The sequence below is a fragment of the Phalacrocorax carbo genome, chromosome 2, assembly GCF_963921805.1.
Source record: "Phalacrocorax carbo chromosome 2, bPhaCar2.1, whole genome shotgun sequence".
Classification (NCBI taxonomy): domain Eukaryota; kingdom Metazoa; phylum Chordata; class Aves; order Suliformes; family Phalacrocoracidae; genus Phalacrocorax; species Phalacrocorax carbo.
Genome location: NC_087514.1, coordinates 147259489 through 147282622, shown reverse-complemented (window position 1 = coordinate 147282622; position 23134 = coordinate 147259489). Strand labels below are relative to the sequence as shown.

Here is a 23134-nt window from a genome sequence, read left to right as displayed (position 1 = left end):
ATAAAAGCATAGTTAACGTATTATTACGAACAATATCTATTTTCAGTTAGCTACCTAAAGACATGCAGAAAGAATATGTAGGATGGGTATTGTATTTCTTCAGGAAAATCAGTATGTCCAAATGTATATCTGATGTATGCACAGCACTTTGAAAATATGTTTTTTTAATGCTAAGATGCAACAACACGTTGGATTGTTGCACAATCCAACAAAAACTTTATTTTGGGAAAAATAGTCTGTCATTAGTTGTTTTTAGTAGCTTTAATCCAAAGGTTAAATATTACAGGTAAATTATAAATATTGTACATATAAAATGAGAAGCAATAGGTAGGTATGACAAATACTGAAAGCAGAAAAAAATAACAAGGAGGCTAGGAGTTGAAGAGTGTGTGTCTTTGATGGACAGCAGGCTATTTCTAAAGAAGTGTTAGAAAAGTAGAGCTTAGACAGTAAACTTTGAACTTTCACATTGTAGGTATTGGTATCACCTGAAATCTGTCTGTAGTTAATGGAGAGGAATAGTCTCTTCTAAGACATGACACCTCCAGTCTATCTTAGATATCTAGAAGTGCCTCTCTATTAACTATTAATGGAGTCTAGATGACTAGCCTCAGATGTAGACACATACGCTGTAGATGTCTGTGTTTTATTAGGTGAATCTAATTAGACAAACCCCTTGCCTGAGGGGATAGATCCCGACAGCAAAGTCACAGCTGGAAGTTTTGGGCAGTGTCGTGGTTTAGCCCCAGTCAACAACCAAACACCACGCAGCTGCTTGCTCACTCCCTCCTGATGGGACAAGGGAGAGAATTGGAAGAGTATCCCAACTCATGGGTTGAGATAAAGGGAGTTTAACAGGCAAAGCAAAAGCTGCGCACGGAAGCAAAGCAAAAGGAGGAATTTATTCGCTCCTTGCCATGGGCAGGCAGGCAGTTCAGCCGTCTCCAGGAAAGCAGGGCTCCATCATGTGTAACAGTTACTTGGGAAGACAAACGCCATAATTCCCAATGTCCTCCTTTCCTTCTTCTTCCCCCAGCTTTATATACTGAGCATGATGCCATATGGTGTGGGGTATCCCTTTGGTCAGTTGGGGTCAGCTGTCCTGGCTGTGCCCCCTCCCCTCCCAGCTTCTTGTGCACCCGGCAGAGCACGGGGAGCCGAAAAAGTCCTTGACCATTGTAAGTGCTACTTAGCAACAACTAAAACATCTCTGCGTTATCACCGTTTCCAGCAGAAATCCAAAACATAGCCCCATACTAGCTACTATAAAGAAATTTAACTCTGTCCCATCTGAAACCAGGACAGGTGGGATTGGAAATTTGCTTGCAAATACAAGTTGTGAAGAGAGGGCCAAAGATGAAGTATTGTTGAATTGCCACGAGAAAGTGGAAGCTGTCTGGGGAGAAACTCCTGGATAGAGCATCAATAGTGTGGTTAGAGGGTGAGGTGGAAAAAACCAAACCAGCCAAGGAGATGGTTCCAAAAGCAAAATCAGATGTAACAAACTCTAGATGATTGCAAGATTGGGGAATAAAGGATGATTTGATTGCTTGTTGTTGATTATGACCCAAAATATTTGGGAAAATATCCTCCCGTTCTGGGCTGCACTGTCATTAGATCTTCTCATGAAGAGATTAGGAAAATACTCCCACAATCGCTTCCATGGCTAGAACATAATGGACAGTTTTGGTCACAACATATGATTTTTTGTTTTTGATAGAGGATGTGGAAAATAAAAGGAACTAGAGAAATTCTGTGGACATAATAATGCATTTCCAACTGGAGAAACCAGTTAAAAAATTCTAGACTTCAACCTTAAAAATGGAATTGAAACTATAATGACCATCAAACAATTTGATGTTAAAACAGAAATTTTGCTGGTGTGAAAAATTTGTAATAAAGTGTGTCGTGTTTGTGGAGTCACTATACACCTACAAATAGATGAATTTCTGTTGGCTTTAAATTTCAAGCATGTTGCACTACTGCAGGGCAACATGGTAGGACTTTTCAGTATCCCAGGAGCTGAGACTTTATGGCTATTTTGCATATTGGAATAAGAATAAAATGATGAAAAAACAAACAAACCCAAACCATTCACTTCTCTGTGACCTGACTAGGAACGTGAGAGAAATTGTCATAAATTGATGGTCCCAGTTCCTCTTTTTACCAGACTTGCAGTGAGAAGAAAAAAAAAAAGGTTTATTGGGGAAAAAGAATTTGAAGTTAATTGGTGCTTCACAGACCTATAAGATAATGCATGAAATGCATAATAAGTCTTCCCTAATTCTCTGTATAGGAAGCAATCATCATCCTGAAAAGGTTCTTAGTAAGTTTTTTAAAAGAATACCTTTGTAGTCACTTGGATTTGGCATTTGAGGAAAAAAAAAAAGTCTTTGGAAAACCTTTGCCAGAAGTGTGACAAAGATACAATACTCATTAGTCTTTTGATTTACTAAAAATATCTATATAAATATATATTTTTGTGATTTTTTTAAAAAAACCTGAATTCTTTGATACAAGAAAGGAAACAATTATGTTGTTACACGTACGGTAGGCCGTTGATGCTGTCTTGCTGATGGAGACTGTCATTTTCTCCTGTATGGAAAATGGTATAGATTATTTAAAAATCAGGCAACATATGCTGTATTATACTCTTCAGTTTACTTTGTAAATAAAATATTATTTTGCAGCAGCATTTCTTGGTAAAAAGCAAGGGTAGGTGATAAGATCCAATGATTATTGCTTAGGAAGGAGTGTCAGGACTGATTAGTATCTCGTTCAGGTTCAGTAACTGATGGGCTTCCCAGGGCTGCTTGTGTGAGATTGCTATCGACTTGAACTCCTTCCCCTGTTATTGGGGAAGGTCAGTAATAGTTTGCCGCAGCAAGTACCCTGCTTGTTTATTCTTCGTAATGTAGAAACCTGAGCAGAGAATCTCAGTTTTATTCTACCTTGAAAATGTTTGTATTGTTTACACATGAACTCTGAAGTGTTTGTTGCACTAAAAAACATGAATCGAAATCTAGTGCCTTTCCCCACTTACCTAATAGCTGATTCCAGGAATGTGTGCTTGACTTAGTGCCTTTTGGGGTATTTCTGATTTGATATATCTTTGTCCGTTGTGAGAAGTTTATGGAACACGCTAGCATTTTATATAAACCAGATCAGTCAACTTTAAAATATCACCCCTCCTGATCACAGTAATACTTCCACTTTGTATGCAATAGCTCTGCAGCTAGACTGTCAACAGGAATAAAACTAAACTTGTAAATTTTAAATATCTTATAAATATTTCCATTTAACAGCAATGCTCCGAAGTTCAGTGTCACACTTGAACAAAAATTACCGAGTGAACTGAAGACATAAATATCTTTTAGCATTTACTGTATTTGTCACATGTGAAATATAAATATTAGTGCCTAGGAATAGAGGACTCACAAGTAGGCTGAGGTTGGGGGAACTCCTCTATCTTCCTGTACTTTCATAATCTATATGCATGTGGAAATGCTGAAAATGCTAAAGGAAGTTTGGATCTACTCCCTCAACTGTATTCTTCTGTGTCTCCAATGCAGTAGTGAAAATCTGGGTGAGAGTAGTTTCAGCTTTCTTTTAGTAGTATAGTAATTTATTCTGCTTTCAATTGTGAAGATTCATCTCACTAACTAAATGTCGATTTCTGTCCACGAAGTAATAATTTTCCAGGGACTCATAGTATCTCTCAGCATCTTCAATGCTCTCAGTTCCAGGCTTCAGAGAGGGAAGAAGTACATGCAGAGAGGTCAGGTAGGATAAATGATGGCCGGATGACAATGGACGAGGAAACTGAATGGTCCCTGCAGTGCTGTGGCATTAGTCAGGAGTCTCAGGGAGAGCTGCTGGGAAGTTCTCAAAAAGCCAAGTGGTATCCATCAGTTGGTATGAGCCATCCCCTTTCAAGAGGTCCCATGGAGAGGTGACAGGTTGTGGATTTTCTTCACCTTGTCTTGCATAGGCTGTTTCCAAAGGTCACTGCTGATTTCTTGTCCTTTTTTAATTTTATTTTATTTATAATATACAGTGTCTCAGCTCAGATAGAATGTGATGCGTCACCATTTGGAGGCTTCTGTCTTTCTACATTGCTGTTTAGAGGCAGTCTTGCTCGTCACTTAAATGAGATGGGAGATTTAAATTCTACCCCGACTGAGACAAATTGGTTGCAGTCTGTTAGTTCCTTTTTGGAGGAAAGCCTGATTTGTGTCTCCTTACAACTCATCTATCTGTTCCTGTTTTAGTCCACCAATACAACTTGTTGTACCCTTAGTGATGTTCAGGTTACTGTTCAGGAGATAAACTTGGGTCTTGAAAACTCTTGGAAGAGGGGTACATAGCCCAAGTTAAACTGTTACCAGAAAGTTGTTCAGCTGAAACTTGACCCAGTGTTGGATTTTTGGTTAGAGATCATAAAGAAAGAAACAAAACATGAAAAAAGAAAATCCAACATACCTGTGTACTTTAGAGGTGAGGAACTTCACTGGGCGAAGAAAATTCTGTTTTAACTTTAATTTCCTCAGCATTTATATGTTGTTATGCCTTTGTCAAATTTGACAGTGAAATTGTTCAGGAGTTTCAGAAATCCATGCAATGTTTTTTGGGTGGAGCATAGCTACATTCTTGAGGCCATATTGCAGACCAAGGTGGGAACTGTCTCCAAAACCAAAACTGTGCATTGGTGACATCTTACTAATAGAGACAGACCCCTACCTTTTTTCTGAGGTGTTTGTGTAATTTGTTCAGGTTTGTTCATTTTAGTGAATACCCTGTTGGTAATTTTACTGTGGTTCACGTAGCAGGAGGCAGCATGCCAACCTTCAGGCCAGCCGGGACATTGTCTTTTCGACTGGAGGCTGTGGACCATCCCTTGAGTGGATCCCTTGAGTGGATCAACTTATCACAGGTTCCATCAGCAAAACCCATTAAGCTTTCCCTGAAGGAAGCATAAGCAGTGCATATGCTTTAAGGTGTATCTTATTCAAAAACACAGCTATTGCTGATTGTTTTAGATATCAGCATTGGGGATCTGTCGGCAAAATGTTACTTTTTATAGCTGTTGGCTCTAGGCTATAGCAATGTACATTGTTGTTTCTCTTCATTGACCTTAAAAAGTGTTAGTGATTTATTCCATCTAGTGATGTCTGGGCACTAAACTAAGGACCCATTATGTGATGCCTTCTCTGGAGAGGAGAAAGCCTACGCTTGGGCTCAGCAACAAACTGACAGTTACTATTTACTGTGGGGGCAGAACATGGCTGTATTTGCAATTGGCTTCACAACTTTTAAAGGGAATAATCAGTTATCACCAAAGTAATAGTCTAAAAGTGAAAAAAACCCAACCCAAACCCAAAACAAACAAACAAAAACATCCCCCCAAAAACCCCACCACACCAAAGCAAAAAAGCTCTGTATATTAATCCACTGTCTTTCTGTGTAGCTGCTGTCCAGGGAATTATTAGTCAATAACAATTTTCCATATCCTGACTCCCATTATGTGATTGTCTGAAGATCAGCTATTGACAATCTTTCTGTGCTCAGCCATCAGTCACATGCTGACAATGACACACTTTCTTCTAGCTATTGCTTCAGCACTAGTATTTATTAAAGATGACGATTGTGCCCTCCTCCATGTTTCCTTCCCTGCAAATCTTTCTGATTGCTGTCGTGAGGGAGTAATTTTCCCTGCTATGCAGTTGCTGTAGTTGTGATTTCTAACCTGATCAATATCTTGAGAGATTTTTGAAGTTTAGCAGGCTCTGGATGGTAGGCCCATTGAATGCTGAGTCATTTTCCCTGAACTGCGATAAAACGTCGCTTTTTGCTGCTTCTGCCGTCTTTTTTCCCTCACTAATTTACTCTTGTCTTTTTTCCTTTGTCACTTCATACTTACAAAACTGTGCGTGCGTGTGTGTGCATGTGTGTATATATTTTTTTATTTTCTTGGCCTGGCTGTGTCTGTCTCCTTTGTTTTCTTTCCCACTTTTTCTTTTTTGTTACCGAGTTCTGTGGTGGCATTTCTTGTGTGCTGCCAGTAATGCTGCTTTTCCCTTCTGCTGGCTTTTGTGGGTTTGCTATTGTCAGCCTGAAGAAGTCAGGTTTTATGAACTGTGGTTAAAAAAACCCAATCAACTAGCCAGCCAGCTGAAAAAAACCCAAAACCAAAAAACCTCAGAAAACCCCGAACAATTAAAAATAGTAGTAAAGCCTTCACAGAGCAGTGAATGGCAACCTTGCTCAGGATATGTGTCACTAAAAAAATTCAGATAGTTCGGGTTTGCAGTTACATGCAAGATTTTTTTTGAGGATCTTTGAATAAAATGTGTCTTGTTTCTATGTTATCCTCTAAATGGGAAGTTCTTTAGATCTGATTTAATGCACTTGAATTGTAAAGGGCATTCATGAGGCTCAGCTAGGGAGGGGTCAGTGGGGAACCCTCCAATGGCATAGGATCGTCTTGGGCTTGTTTTGTTTGTTTTAAATGCACTTTAGCTAAATATAACATATAACACTTGGGCACCATATGGGTTCATGATATTTATTAGAAGTGTTATGAAGGATACAAGATCCATAAATCAGGGAGCGGCTCCCATTGATCTGTAAGTGTATCCTCTTTCCCAGTGACAGAGGTAGATAGTCATGTTCAGATTTCTTGACACTTCAGGGCAGATCTTATGATAGAAAGCACAAGAGACTTGCTTGTACTTTGCTTGCACTTCATGTTATGTGTTTCTAAAAGACCATCCTGTCCTCTTCTGTTCTAGACAGAGTGAGCCATGTGGAATTTCTGTTCTTCTAGCTTTGTTGACCCTTTTTCCATCTATTTCTGTCACTGTGTCAGTTCATAATGTATTGTCAAGAATGAAAATACTTTGTGCTTTACTCTTCAGCCATTCTCCTCCACTTCCATCAATTATGAAACACTTTTTTTTGAGGCCCTCTTTTTCGTCATTCTCTCCCTCTTTTTTTTGCTGAGATACAACTCTGTGCTTTATCATAGTGCTAGCCTTTTTCCTCATCCATGTTTCCTTGCATGCTCTCAATTCAGATGGTTCTGCCTCTCAGTGAAAGGTTAGTTTTATAATCTATGTGAAATCTGTCTTTTAAAAACAGACAAAGCTAAAATTGAACTGATCTGCTCAAACGAAAGGAAATGGGGAACACAAAACTGCTTTAACTCAAACCATGTAGCTAAGGCTAATATGGATTAGGTCACGTTTGGCAAGAGTGTGCATCTCTGAGAAGCATCCATTAAGTGGGCCCATGCTCTCAGACTCACTGGAAAAATAAATAGAAAAGTAATTGGTGGAACTTAAAGTTACAACATTGACCAAAGACGAGATAATTTTGCATTTGCTGTTCTGGCTGCCTATACAGATTTTACATTTCAATGTTTGTTTTAATTTCTGCTGCATCACTTCTTTCTGTCTCAGCCGAGGTCAAAAAATACAAAGTTATGAAAATGTCCTCTTTTAATTATAAGATGTCTGTAATTCACGTTCAAAGCAGAGTATAACTGAACAAGTCTTTAAATTAAATAGCTACTTGGTTTAACTGGTCACCATCTTAGTCTTTGAATTATTGCTTATTTCTAATATTTTGCCCTTTACTGGCACCTTGGATGTATGTCACAGGGAATAAATAAGGTGCTGTGCAGATACCTGATGGTTTAGGCTGTCAGAATTTCATACCACAAGGTCTTCCCTCAGGCGGTAATCTACAAGGGGGACTGCAGTGAGAAGTCTTAACAGGCCTCCCTTCCTTAAGCCAAGTTCAGCTGTTAGTGGGATGCAAAGCTGGGGGAAGTTATACTGTGTTCCCATTGAAGTGTTTCTTGGAGCTATTGGGGACTGCGTTGTGATCATATACAGCAGACAGTCCGCTTTCATCTGCTGACCCAGTTGTTCCCTTTCTTTGCATTCCAGTGACAGCCCCAGCTGCATCAGAACCAGCTGCTTCTTAGCCTGGGTCACCTTTGCTTCCTTCAAAGGCAATTGTGGCTCATGCTTTTGGACTGGTGGGGATCTCTGTGGAGTATTTTGTAGTAGATGTGTGAGTATGTATATAACACAGCAGTGGTGTAAGAAAGGAATGTGCTATGAACAAGTACAGGGTACGTTATTCAGTATCAGGGTAATAATGAATGACACGAGAGTACTTAGTTACTGTAGCCTGCGAAAACAGAAAAAATGGCCATTCCTTTGTAAAAGACCTTGTAAATATTTTCCTGTATGCCCTGTTCTGTGCTCAGTCCAAGTTTTTTCCAGTCCATCTCTGTGCACTGACAAGATAGTGACTGAGCTGGCACATGAATGCCCGAGTATCTGTAGCACATTTACTGAACTTTTTTTTCATTACACAAAATCTATTTTGTTCAACTTCACTGTACCTGGGAGGGTTGAAGCACATGCTTATACTTGTGTTTCATGTATAAATACGTCATACATGGATAAACTCTTACTGCTGACCTCACAAATGAAGTCAGAGACAGCTGGGGTGTTAGCACCTCCTGACTTGTGCACCCTGTTGCTCATCCTGGTTGTTGCATGCCAGGAAAACCCTGCTGAGGGCTACTGCACAGGCACTGCACATTTCCTATTTTCATATATATTTCCTTTTCCAGTGTGCTGGGGTACTGTATTAGCAGGTGCACTTTCTCCACTTAGTTCAAGACGGAAGTAAGACTCAGATTTTACCAAGGGTCTAAAGTCCTACTTGGTATGGACCCCACTATCTACCACATAAGAGCCATCCCAGTTGAAAGTTATCCGTACAGAGCCTTACAAATATGAATGGAAGCTATCATAGGATTGTATGATAATTCAGACTGAAGGGACGTCAAGAGGTCCTGCTCAAAGTAGAGTCAGCCATGACAAGTCAAGTCTTGAAAATATCCAAGGATGGAGCCTGTGTAATCTCTTTGGGTAGTCTTTTCCACTACTTGACTGTCCTCATGGTGAAAGAGTTTCTTCAGTCTGAGCCCCTCTTGTTTCAACTTATGCCCACTGTCTGCTGTGTTCCCACAAAACACTACTGTGAAAAGCTTGGCTTCCTCTTCTTGATACTCCTTGCAGGAGTTCTCCAACTCCTTGCGAGTGTTGGAAGGCTGCTGTTAGGTCCCTTCAGAACCATCTCCCCCCCAGGCTGAACAAGCCCTGTTCCCTTAGCCTGTTCTCATAGGGCATGTGCTCCAGCCACCTGGCCAACTTAGAATCATGGAATCTTTAAGGTTGGAAATGACCTCTAGGATCATCAAGTCCAACCATCAATGCAACACCACCATGACTCCTAAATCATGCCCTGAAGTGCTATGTCTACATGTCTTTTAAATACCTCCAGGAATGGTGACTCTATCACCTCTCTGGGCAGCCTGTTCCAATGCCTGACCACTCTTTCAGTAAAGACATTTTTCCTAATATCCAATCTAAACCTCCCTTTATGCAGCTTGAAGCCATTTCCTCTTGTTCTATCACTAGTAACTTGGGAGAAGAGACCAACACCCACCTGGCTACAACCTCCTTTCATGTAGTTGTAGAGAGTGATAAGGTCTCCCTTCAGCCTCCTCTTCTCCAGACTAAACAACCCCAGTTCCCTCAGCTGCTCCTCAGAAGACTTGTGCTCTAGACCCTTCACCAGCTTCGTTGCCCTTCTCTGGAGATGCTCCAGCACCTCGATGTCCTTCTTGTAGTGAGGGGCCCAAAGCTGAACCCAGCATTCGAGGTGTGGCCTCACCAGTGCCAAGTACAGTGGGACGATCACTGCTGTACTCCTGCTGGCCACACAGGAGTAGCACTTGATTGATCTTTCTGGTGGTGGAAGCCTAGTGCTAGACAGTGTTGTAGACGTGGTCTAATGAGTGCTAGGCAGAGGGGGGTAATTGCTTTCCTTATCTGCTTAGCTGTGTTCATGTTAATACAGCCCCAGGTGTCCTCCTTTGTAAAGAGAAGCCGTGTTGCTCCACACAGGGTGTGAGCAGAGGGCTAAGGCTATCTAACAAAACATGGGTGTTTTAAACTGCAGCTTGCATTGTCTTGCGAGTAGCAGGAGGCAGATGGCTGAGTCTTCTTCTCTAGTAGTGATCAGTATGCCACTGTGGTATGTCTCTTTCTGCCTCCATCTGTTGTCAGGCTGGTGGTGGAGTTAACCTATGGTGGGCACATGCAAGGCTATCGTTGTGTGCAGCACCACATAGAGAGAACTGTACATATGCTTAGTTGTACTGCTGGCCCTATTTGCAAGAACTATTGTTGGAAACAGAACCCTTTCCTGGCATGTCAGAGTCCTTGTTCATTTGTTGCTTCCTTCCCAACGCTTTCAGCCAAGAAGCAATAGGCAGAATTTGAAGGGTAGAGATTTGAGGAGAGGCCAATAACAGAAGAAAGGGACAAGAAGTGGAAGGCACTGAGAGAGTTTGAGTTGTGTTTCCCTGGCCAGCTGCAGTGCTGGCCACTGGAAAGATTTCTCCTTCATCCCACTACTGGTTTTTCTTTGATTATGAGCATTTGCAGGTGTGTTTTTCTCATTTACCTTACTTGGCAACTGTTGGATTTGGGGAGAAAAAAACCCTATGTGATATGTGTATGAAATTGCTCATTTGCAGGAAGTTTACTGTTAAGGCATAGTAGTGACAAGAAACTAGCAACCATAACAAAATGTGACTGTTTATATATAAAATTTATGTGTCTTTTTCTTTCTTACTTAAATCACTAATAGAAAGATAGGGTTTTGAACTCCATATTCAATTTTTATTCTGGCATCAGAGAACAAAGGTGGTGGCATCTCAGAAAGTCCACGAGTTGTGAATAGGAGAGCAGGTACCTATAGCTGTCTCTGAAAAGCACGTCATTATTATTGTAATCTCTGCTGTTTTATCTGTTGTTTATATGAGTAAATTGTATAGTCTGATAGTTCTTAAGTGCATTGCATCATTAATCATGCATGTGAAATCAAACCATAAACATTTGTATAAGCAGATGGAAACTGTGAAAATGAGTCATTCTGTCCTTGATGTGGAGTTCTCAATTATTTGGGGTTTTTGAAAAATTGCAGTGGACAGTGAAATGGAGATTACACAGAAGGGAATTATTGATTTATGCTTAATTTTAGGTTAAGAAGAAAGAGGACTTTGCCTACCATTCCCATAAGAGTATGCCAGTCAACGAGGTTGAAAAAAGGGAAAACATTACCTTCCCTGGTTCTGGTTCCTGGAAAAGTTAGCCCCTAAGGGGGGAAGATTTATTTTGAAATCTTGATGTAAAATATTTCAATGTTAATGTTTTTCATTATGTAAGGAAGATTAGTTTTATATAGCGATTTCTAATCCAAGTTTGTGGCTATGTGTGCATGTTTATCTCAACTTTGGTATGTCTTTTGACAGTCTCTCGTAACATCATCGTGGAGAAGCTGGTGAAATATGGGATAGATAAATGGACATTGAGATGGACTGAAAATTGGCTGAACTGCCAGGCTCTGAGGGTTGTGATCAGTGGCACAAAGTCCTGGTGGCCTGTCACTAATGGTGTATCCCAAGAGATGGTAGATGATACTAAGTCCAGTACTATGTGATGCCCTCATTAAGGACCTGGGTGATGGGACAGAATGCACCCTGAGCAAGGTAGCAGGTGACAGAAAACTGGGAAGAGTGGCCAATACACCAGACGGTTGTACTACCACCCAGAGGGACCTCAACAGGCTGGAGAAATGGCCTGACAGGAACCTCATGAAGTGCAGCAAAAGGAAATGTCAAGTATTGCCTTGGGGAGGAACAACCCATCACCCATCAGCGCCCTGGGCTGTGCTATGAAGAGCGTTACTAGCAAGTCAAAGGAGGTGATCTCTCCCTTCTGCTCAGCCCTGGTGGGATACATCTGGAGTGAAGTACTGGGACATACTGGAGTGGAGTGGAGTGAAGGGCCACAACGATGAACTGAGGGTGACTTTGCAGTATGAGGGTGGTTGAACACTAGCATGGGTTGCCCACAGCGGTTGTGGAGTGTCCCTCCTTGGAGATACTCAAGAGGACTGGGCATGGTCCCAAGCAACCTGCTCTAGTTGGCTGTGCTATGACAATTTTCAGAGGTCCCTTCTAGCCTCAAATCCTCTGTGGTTCTGTGATTTAGAAGCAGAGAGGTAAGAAGGTTAAGAAAAGCCACACAGAAGAACTTGCGCTGTTAAAATTTTAGAGCAGAAGTTATTCTTGAAATTTCTTCCTGTAGAGCAGAGAGGCTGGGGATCCAGTGTTACAACTCTAGCTTGGACTCCTTTGCTTCATCTGTACCAGCAAAGTAAAGATTGGTATGAAACTCAGTTGACAAAGCTGTTAAATTGCTAAAATGGCACAATAGCTTTAGCCTGTGCTAGTTACTCTTTCCCAGGCATTTCCTGGGTATGGCTCTGTCCATGGCCAAGCTAACTTCTGCTATCCCCAGGCAGTTTGGGTGTGGTGACCCTGTTTTGGACAGTAGGAGAGTTGAACAGTGTTGATGTGGGCTGCTCCATGCTAGTTAGCCTCAGTACCGGAGCGTTGCTAGATGTTTTTTAATTTACTAGCACAGATGTAGCCTTAAAGTCTAGGTGCCCGGATCCATAGCTGGCAACCCAAAGAAATGTATCTTTTGCCAAAGCTCTAGCTCCTGTGCTTTTAGGTTCATGAATCAGCTGTATTTTCAGGGCAGGACCTCATCAATGTGTTAAAACTGATAGGGAACCAGGAGACTAGACACTGTGTCTGAGCTAGAAACCCCTGGAGATTGAGCTCCAAGTCTCAGGTTCATTTATAAAATATTAAATAACCTTAAAAGACATGAGAAGACATTAAAAGATGTGTTAAAGGACTTGGAAAAAAAAGAGAAGAGCTTAAAAGATATAAAACTATTTGCATGGGAAATGTGGATACATATTTTTAAAATACTGAATGGCAACAATAGCTATGCTCTGTTGTTCTGTTTCATTTCTTATTAGAGCAGAAATTCTGTTCTTTAAAGAGCTCTGCTGACAGTATTCCCTATACCCATTTTTTAAATACAACTTCCCGTAAAGATGGAACATTAGTCTTTCACTGGTGAGCAATGCACAACCTGTATGTTTTTAACAACTTTGACAAAGACAGATTAATTCAGTATATCCTTGAGGGTGGTTGGTCATCCGTGTTTCCCGCCCCCCCCCCCCCCCCCCCCCCCCCCCAAGTTATCTTTTTATTCCACAAAAAGTATGGCTTGTGAAAATCAGGGTTTTTCAGGTACTTGTTTTGGCTCCACCATAACCCTTCACCATTTGGATTTCAGTGAAACTGCAGATGCTCATCAAGTATGGAGAGTGGGCAACTGTCATCCAGATATTTTAGTTTGTACTTGGATGACATACTCAGCAAACTTGGTCTATGGTGTCAGAGGTTTTCCCTTTGCTGGCGACTGCTCTGCTCCACAGATGCCTTGGCTTTCTCAAGTGGGGTCTTCCTCACCTAGAGTTGAGTAAAAGTGATGATGCTAAATAATTTGGCAATCTTTGTCTCTGGGTTTTAATGAAAATGCAAACAGAGCTCTATCAACCAAAGGCTCCCATGTGCTGGTGCAGGAGGACAGACAGATGGAGCATGGCACAACTGAGCTCTTCCGCAGACCAGAGCAATGTGTTTTAAGTTTGAAATGTGTTCTCAAGTTTTGCAGTTTTAAGCAGATGCTTTAAGCACTTGGAAATGCTCTAGTTTGAATGTTGAAACTGTTTTTATTTTGTGCATTTGTTCTTGTGTTAAAAGCTATTTGTGGAAGGAACTCTATGCTCCTGTCTGGTAGTAGACTTCTTTCAGTGTAAACATCCATATGAAGCCCCCAGGGTAATCTCAGTAGAAGTAAAGAAATAGAATTATATATCCAAGAGACATTTGCGGTGCAGTTCAGTTCTGGCAGAAGGCTTACAGAATGGCTTATAGCTTGGTAAGCTTTAAAATAATATTTTCATTTCTGAAATACACAGAAAATACAGGGTTTTTTGAAATTAAAAGTTTGGTGTTTTTTTTTAGTGTACATTGCAAAGGGCCTGTAGAGGAAGCCATGTGCTCCACCAGTGATTTGATGTGAGTTGACTGGCACTTGGGTGATTTTAGTCACTGAACTGCTTCAGAGGCTTCAGGTTTCTTCCTCACTAAGAAATTGGTGGAAACATATTTGTCATTTCTATGAACAGACAGGGTTGGCTGGCTCACTGTGTGCACAGATAATCAGTAAATCTGTAGGGGGAAAAAAAAATAAATCTAACTCCCAATAGAAGAGTCAGTGATTCTGTGGAAATTGAGTTGAAGTTGCTTATAAATAATTATTTCCTGATTGCTTTTTATTTCAATTTTATAAAATAAGTATTTTATTTTTGCTTTTGTGAATGGCTTTGTTAGTAATAATCTGTGTGTAATTTGGTGAGCAAGTAATTAGCACAGTAGTGAAATAGCAGAATAAAACCCCATTTTTGTCAAAAAATAATTTACTAGCTGAAATAAACGCCGTCAGTTTAAAGGAATCTTGCAACCTTGACTTATTAACTTCTTAAGATGATCGTTTAATGGCTTAACTTTCTTTTATGCTAGCAAGGAAAGAGGTGATACTGATCATGCACTTACAGTACAAATAATAGTTTTTCAGCCATGAGTCTGATTTTAGGTATTCATGTGTGAGCTTCAGCTGAGAACATATTTCCTGCAAGTTATTGTGAACTTCAACAGAGCAACTACAAGTAGTTTGCTTTGCATTTCCCATCATCTCTCTCTCTCTCTTACTCAAAGACATGTATTCAGTTTTGTTCTGAATGGATTCAGTTGCCCTTTGGGGGCTCTGACCAGGAGGATCTAGCTGATGGGTTTGCTGGAACGTAGTAATAGGTGTAGAAGGGGCTCATACAGTGACATCTGACAGATTTGTGGCCTGCAGCATTTAGGAATAAGGTGGAGAGTTAGGAGATATTTCACTTTCTTTTTTTTTTCATGATTATGAGTACCCTCCGAGGTCGTCTGTGTTCCTGTGGTATAAATGCTATTTAATGGCTAAGCTGTGTGATTTGAACCATGAGCTTTTCCTTTCATCTTACACATATCACAGTCCTTTCATAATTAGTTCAGTGACTTCCTTTCTTCTCCACCTATCCCATAATTCATCTTTTTGCACTTGATCTAACAGCATGATATTGCACCTGCTCTTATAGGCTGAATTTTTACATAGCTCATGGAAATTACTTTTTCTTCTGTATTTTGTTGTAGTTAGAATACTTGGTTAATGCTTTGGGAAGGTCACCTTTGTAAATTAGCTTAGGAATAGTTTGCATTCCTCTTACATGCTATTCAACTAACATTGTTTTGTTTGTGACTATTTTACATCTTATAGGACTAATTTGTTAGTTTATCAGCAGCCATTCATCAGCTGCTCTCCTCTTTCCAAGGGAGGAGATGGAAAACAGTTTCTTTGCCTTTTGATCTGAAGTTGTTGAGAGAGGCAGATCAACAGTGAGGTCTTCAGGCTAAAGGAGTGAAAAGGTCAGGAGATGTTATCAAGTTCTGCTTGTCTGAGTAGTTTTCTCTTTGGAAACTTGTGGAAATCACCTCGGATGACACCCGGTGCAGTTGCTTTGGTCTCTGAAACAGTATTTGGGTGGAGTGTAGGGTCTGTGTCCAAGAAAGTGAATAGAAAGCCCATGATCTATCAGTTACCTAAGGCTCATTCATTCGCCTAAGTCTCTATTGAAAATACTAAGAGCTGTGACAACAACCCCTATACTTTAATGGGAAAATACATGGTGGAATAGTTTCAAGCTGGGAGAAAAAGAGAGAAAGCAAAGAGGAGGGAGTACAGTCTTTGTAGTAATATTGATGGAGCATTTGATTAGCAATGGCAACTGCACCTGATTCTACTGAAAATAATTAATGGTCCATGAGGACCAGAGAGCATAACGTATGCAGAAATTCTGGGGGTGTTTGCAGGGTATTAGTGAAATGTTACCTGGTTGATGCTTTTTCATGGTAAATTAAAAAAAATAATCTCTGGTTTGATCTGATTACAAAGGCTTTAGAATTTGATACTTACAGACCGGATCTTCTGCGAAGCATGATGTCCTGCGCCACAGCTGTCAGTCACTGTGAGGGGCCTATGAAGTGTTACACAGAATTGTATTGAATTTATTTAATTATACATTGACTTTTGCCAAGGATTTACATTAAAAATTACAGTGTTTGCTTTTACATTCTCTTACCCTTTCAGTAGAATAGGCCAAAGCAGGCTTTACTTAAGAGTATTCTTCACTGGCAAGCAAAAGCTGGATGTATCATCCAATAATTTTGTGTAGGTTAATGTGCTGTAATATGAAATCTTGTTTCTGCTAGTATAGCATATGATCTTTTGTGAAATGCTTGCATGGTATAACATTGTTTTCTTTTTCTATTAATACTAATTTTATACAAGTGGATGCATTAAAGGAGGGACAGTTCATAAAGCTGTACAGATAATATAGCTGCTTAAAATTTACAATATGTGAACAAGCAACTAGTAAAATGTTGAAATTATTAGAAGTGTTATAATTAATGTAAAAATACAAATGCATGCTTTCTCAAGACATTTCTTTTTAGTATTAACTGATTTGAAACTTGTTCTGTATTAACAAAACCTGGAAACACTTCCAAAGAGGAAATAATTTCTAAATGAATAAAATTTAAAAATGTTACTAATAAGAGGTCAAATTCTTTAGTTTTGAGGCTGAAAAAAGGAAATACTGAATATTTTTTATCAACTGTGAGTTTATATACACTACTATTTGCCAACTCCGTTAGACATGTAAAAGCAGAACGGCATCTCTGCCCTACTAATTCTGTCATTTTCCACTTGGCAAAAAACCAGCTTTCCCTTTTTTCCCCTCTAGCACACATGTAAACATAACTCTGTTTAATTTACTTTTTTTGCTGCTAGCTTGGAGTTGCTGATGTTGGCACAGTTTTAGAGGATAAATGCTTAACACGCTGCAATTACAGTTAAAGAGATAGCAATATTAAGACTTCAGAGATGAGTTGTTTCCATCTCCCTTCTGGTTTCCTCCCCCAGTTTTTTAATAGTGTCCAAATTACTTAAGTTACAATATATGAGGTCTGCTTCTATAGTTAGTTGGAGACACAGTCCCTCTGAAGGGAGTAGTGCGTAATGTAGATGGCTAAGCTCTTCAGGATGACACCTGTAGCTTCCAAGGAGGTCAGTCAGTTATGACTCAAGCTCAGTAGACTATCTGATGACTTGGCAGATGCCTTGTGGCTTTTAGGGGTCTTAGATTTCCCACCCTCTTGATAGCTATCTAAATAGTAGTTTTTGTGAGGTCAGAAAAACCTATGAAGTCTTTCTAGCACTTATTTCTCTTCTGTCTTCCAGGTGGCCTTTTAGTGTCCCCTTGGTGCTATTTGCTGTGTCTTTGAATGGTAACTTTGGAATTCAGAAGCACCAATGAATTGTCTAATATAGATTTGCAAAAGAAACAAAGAAAGGCATAAAGCTTAAAAGACAGTAAGCATACACAGAAGAGTTAAGAAGTAGAAAACATGGAAGCTGGGAGCTAGAAGAAAATCTAGTCCATATTCAGCTTCCCAGGTTTTGGGCTTATAACTAGTTTTCTTCTGTTTCAGGAGAGTGCAACAGCTGCACTCCAGTTTCATTACAACTGTCATCTACCGATATATGGCCTAACAGTTCTTCAATGCATGAGTAAGAATTTCAGTTTTTAGTAGCAAATAATCTTTTAGTTGAATCTTTCTTGGAAGATGACGGCTTACTACAATCAGTAAGCAGTAGATCACTCTTTCTGGATTTCTGATCTTATTGTCATAAATTTTTGACATTAAAAGTTTTAGAATGAAAGTTCTATTGTATTTCTTGCATTTGAAAAGCTGGAGAGAAAAAGATGTTATTAGGGTAGATTCAAGTTTTACTCTCTCCTGCTTGTGCATGGACTCAGTATCAGAAAGCATTATATTTAGATGTCCATTTAGATGTTGCATTTAAATCCCCACACTGAGTGCTTCCAATTGCCTAGGAGCTTTTGAAGCTGCCTGGTCTGGTTTTACGTATGTGTTCTAAGATGTGGTTACTGGCAAAATTTCCTTGGCATGACAAAATGAACAGCTGAAATTGGAGTGTTTCTTGAGTACAGTGTTTTGACATTGTCTTGAATGCCAACCATTGGCGTGCTGCAGAGAACATTAATAACATCAATAACAACGCATAGAAAAAGTAATAATTCAGGGGTGAAACAATTTTCTTTACGTTCATCGATTGAGTGGGACTCTTAATTCCAGGCAGGAATGCAGAGACTGTTGGATATTCACAAAGTAGCTTTAATTTCTGCTAATAGAAGGAGTTTTGAGAATGTTACCCAACTGGATAGATGGTTTCAGCACAGAGAAGACGAGAATTAGATGTAGAGCCTGTAACTGAGCTTGATTTACAATCTGCTTGTCAGAATTTCCAGTCACATAGGGCTGTATAAAATCCTACACCAGATGGGCTGTGGTGTTTACTACAATTTTCCTTTGTAACTATGCTATCGCAGTACTGAAACAGTATTTTTCCAATATTCATATGGTGAATGTAGTTTTTATCTTATGTCATTTCTTTGTTATGCCATGATATTGAATGTGAATAAATCTTTTGAAATCCTTCTTGCTTAACATTTAAGGGAGGTCACCTTAGCATATCTTAAAACTGCTGCTTGGGGGTCTTTCATGTCTTCATCAGCCATGAGAAAAAGCTTGACTTGCTATACAAACACAGAAAGAGTTGTTCATTGTAGATGTGGCAGGCTGAGGTATAACGCTACTCTGATGTCATGATGTCCTTCTATTAAAAGTACCTTACTGTGTATGAAGGATAGGAATAGGCTAGATGTGCTATTGGAACACCAGGGAAATAATGTTGGTTAAGCTACATTACTTCTAAAGATGGAGTTTAATGTAGCATGGTGTTTTTCTTGGCAATGAAATTATTAAATAAATTACCTATATAGTCTTTGACACATTTCGCTGAATACAAACAGATTTTATTAACTGGGAAAGACTTACGGAAATGATTTAAGTATACATACCTGTGATTAGAAATCAGATGATGAAATGACAATAGTTGGAAGAAAGGAAACTTTTGACTATAAACATGGCAAGATTTGGTAGTCTTGATACGTATGATGAGAACCCGTGGAGTTAGTCACGTACAGAAATACTGGTATTTGGTAAGCAGAGAAAGCATTTAGGTGAATAATTTTTTTTTGCACAAAAGTTCTTATTACTTGAAGATATTCCAGAAAAATATTCCAGAACTGGGGGGGGGGGGTGGGGGAGCACATTTATCATATTTTATGTAAGAGCAGAATTTAGAAAGTACTTGCATAATTCAGTATCATGCTGCTTGAGATACTGATCCATTGCTGATAGAATAATTAATAGGAAAATTTAGGAAATTTGTAAGAAAATTTGTCACTGCTGTATGCATGAATTATACCCCAGCCAAACCTAGAACTTGAACAAACCTGCACTGTAGAGGTTTGTTAAATATCTATATATGTAGCATGTCACTACTATGCTGAAGTAGGCAGGTCAAGCACAGGTCTAAACCTGTGCAAAACATACTGCTTTTATAGTGTATCTTTGTGTGTTCTTGCTGAAATTCTTAAAAGAGGACAGCAAAATGTTGAAGGGATAAAAAAACCATAGGCCATACTAGCTATGTGCCATACGATGTTTTTTTAACTCTGCTAGATCTGCTGTAAATCAGTAAGTGAAGTTAATGAGAGACTCAGCCTCAGTCTGAGGCGGAGTTTTTTTGCTCATATTCATGGACTTTTGTCTCCTGGATATTTTGAAAGAAATAATAATAATCATACCATCTAGAAGAAAAGAGTTTGGAAATATTGAGGCATCAGCCTTTCGTTGTGCCACTGGTGATCACTTTAAAATATTTAAAAGCAAAGTTTTCTTAAACATCTGTGGGGTTTTCTGTGTATAGGTAATGTATAAACTCAGGAGAGCTCTGGATGAACTCACTGGGTGATATCCTGGGAGCAGTCTAGCAGTGGCAAATGGCAAGGTATGTGTGCATCTTCTCCCTTCTTGACTGATTTCCTGTGCTCTTTGACAGATCTTGCTGTTGTAGCCAGACTTTTCTTTACCGATTTATGTTGCCACAGTTGCCTCCGCCTTCCAAGTCTCCCTGAGCTTTCTGTGTATCTTTTGTGGATCCTCCTCCAGTACTGGCTCTCACTTTTTGATCTGTTGTCAATGCCAATTAGTGTGCTGCTGATGGGTTCCTGCATAGCTCCAGGCTACCCTGTAGTTCTCAGTGTGCTACTGATTCATTTTCTTTCCCCAAGCGTTGGTGTTCCATAGCTGAGGAAGAGGTAAATTATTGAAAGGGTGAGCATCTGGCTCCACTGAAAATTCTGGCAGTTCTACTTTTGACATCCATGGTGCTTGGCTTCTACTCTTTTTGATCTTTTTGCTAAATCTGGATGCTACTTGGCCGAGTTCTTTATTAAAATAATTCTTTTTATTTTATGATGGGTTTCTTAAATATGAACTGTGTCTCTTCTGCTGTATTTTTTCAAATCTTTAAAATGAAAATGTTTTGACCTGAATTTGTCAAGAAGCAAGACTCACCTGTCTCCTTAACAATGTATCTTTCTATGTATAATAAATATGAAACTGAGAAAGAGAGTTAAAAGAAAAATATAAGAAATGGGAAATATACAAGTTTCACCTAAGAGCTGGAGGACTTTTTTATTCTGAAGCAATTTTGGGGAGGAAGCGGGAAGACACCAGTCCTCAATCCTTGTGCCAGCTGCTAGAGCATGCGCCTGCGTGAAGCTGTGCCGGTGGCCTGGTGGCAGTTATCCTTCTATCTTCACCAACCCTGCTCAGAGCAGTTTTCAGGGGAGCTGACTGAAATAAAAGTCTCAGCATGGGAACACAGTGAATTCACATGACCCATTTATCTGCTGACCGATATCTGAAAATGTATTTGGGCTAGGTTTCTTGGTCACCTTTGATATTGTAAGTGCGAAGTAATTTAATGTTGTTACCTCTGCACTTTTGTCCTAAAGCTTGGCCAGTACTGGCCACTTGAGGAATGTTAATGCTTTTGGATATAGGCCGTGAAAATGCTGGAAATTTACAAGATTTTACTTTTTTTTTTTCCAAAATAAATTGGTTTTTAAAATTCTAAAATAAGCTACTGTAGCTTCCAGATTTTCTATCCAAACCTGTTTTCCATAGCTGTCCCTTCTGCAAGTGATTATGATTAGTATGTAGTCCACTTCTCTGTGCTTTCTGATGTTCTTCATCATATGACATACAGTTGAAGAGATAACCACTCCAGTATTTTAACACAGTAGAATTTCTATATGGAATTTCAAATGGTAAGAGTAATGAAATTTGATATTAGCACTGGCTACTCTATTTTCACTCTGTTTTCTCTGAAATGTAAACAGCATTTTTTGGCCTTGCTACTTTTCAGTAAATGGCTCATGTTTTCAGCCTCTGGCAGAGGACACTAAGGCATTAACCTGTGTATTCGGGGCAGATACAGTTGTGGTCCCTAACCTTAGCTTTTGAAGGGAGCTGCAGATGTGAGTCTCTGTAGACAGGTGTCTGGTACAAGTCTGGTAGCACAATGATGTGCAACATATACCTGGTTGTATGATAGTGTGATATGTGGCCTTTCATTTGCTCCAGGAGCAAGCATTTTATGGCTTACCCCAACAAGCAGGTGGAATAGCCTTGCTTGTAACATTTGTTTTCATGGATCTTACTGTTTGCTAAATCTCCTGCAAACCGATACAAACTCATCTCGCTAGGGGAATTTTTTCATAAACAGGTACTTGTATTTAGCTATCTTATGGGAGCAACTTTAACTTCAAATAAGAAGTACAGATGCACAAATTAAATCTCTGAAAAAGTAAGTCCCTTGAACAATAGAAGACATAGACAGAAAAATATTTTCCAAAGCAAACTAATTGCAGCCACAGTATCCTTCATACAGCGGGGTAGATACCAGAGGCTAAAGAGAATGGCATCTTCAGAGTGACTTGTGGGGAATTGTGAAATCTTCCTTGTCTGTTTCATTGCCCAAGTTCTGCTGTACTGAAGCTGTATTATCCACTAGTTACCTTAAGCCTCCTCCAAAAGCCTTTATAATCACATTCATATATGAGATATTGTATAGAAAGTTCAAAATGAGGCAGAAAACCCAGAGCTTTGGAGCAGAAAGTACAACTGAGCAAGAATTTCTAAGCAAGGAGCCAGCTGTTGGCAAGATTTCCCTCCCGCTGCTTCTTTCTCTGCTCTTGTGCATCTTGCATGTCTTTCTGTGAATGGCGTGGTTTCAAGGTAAGGGATGGAAAGCAGTCCCATGCCTCTTCAAGCCTGGTGATAAACTGCCAGTTTAAACACTTCCTGGCTGAGCAAAACTTAATAACTTGTCTCCTTTTTCCTGAGTAAATTGTTTTGTCTCATGTCTTTTACGTGAGAGTTAATTGGAGACCTCCTGTGTTTCTCCCCTGTGTTTTTGCGCTGAATTCAGTGCTGTTTGTGGATGTAGGCTCAGATCACGATTACCAGATTGGGCCCTTGCAGGTCTGAGATGGAGCTTCCCTACCTGTCCATCACTTGTTATGAGCTTGGGTTGCATCTAAACTGCTACATCATTATCCACTATTTAATTGCAGTTTGAAACTCTTGTGTACACTGTACTGAAGTGCTAGTTATAAAAGTAGTCCATGTGCTTTTTGTAATTCTTGTAAGATTGGTTTAATTTTTTGTTAATTTTCAGGTGTTTTTTTGTTCCCTTCTGTATTACTATGACTGTAAATAAGTGTATTCTTGTGGTTTTTTTTTTAACATCCTTATCTTCTAGAACTGGTTTTAACTAGAAGAACAGCTGTTACAAACAAAAATTAGGAGAGGACGGATACAGCCTAATGTGGCAGCCAATGATGGTAATTGGTATTATGAAAATATTTGATGGAGCTGACCCTCTGCTTAGAAGGGAAGTAATTTTGTGGCTGTTCTCTGTTTAGAAGATATCACAGATTGTATGTTGTAAGCAATTTA

At 39.6% G+C, this 23134-nt stretch overlaps 1 protein-coding gene and 1 pseudogene across 2 annotated transcripts in view; one reads left to right on the top strand and one right to left on the bottom strand.

The window, feature by feature from the left end:
* Positions 1-23134, top strand: part of NEBL (nebulette) — a 273257-nt gene that overhangs the window by 58144 nt on the left and 191979 nt on the right. The window lies entirely within an intron of this gene.
* Positions 9316-21871, bottom strand: LOC135312193 (uncharacterized; annotated as a pseudogene).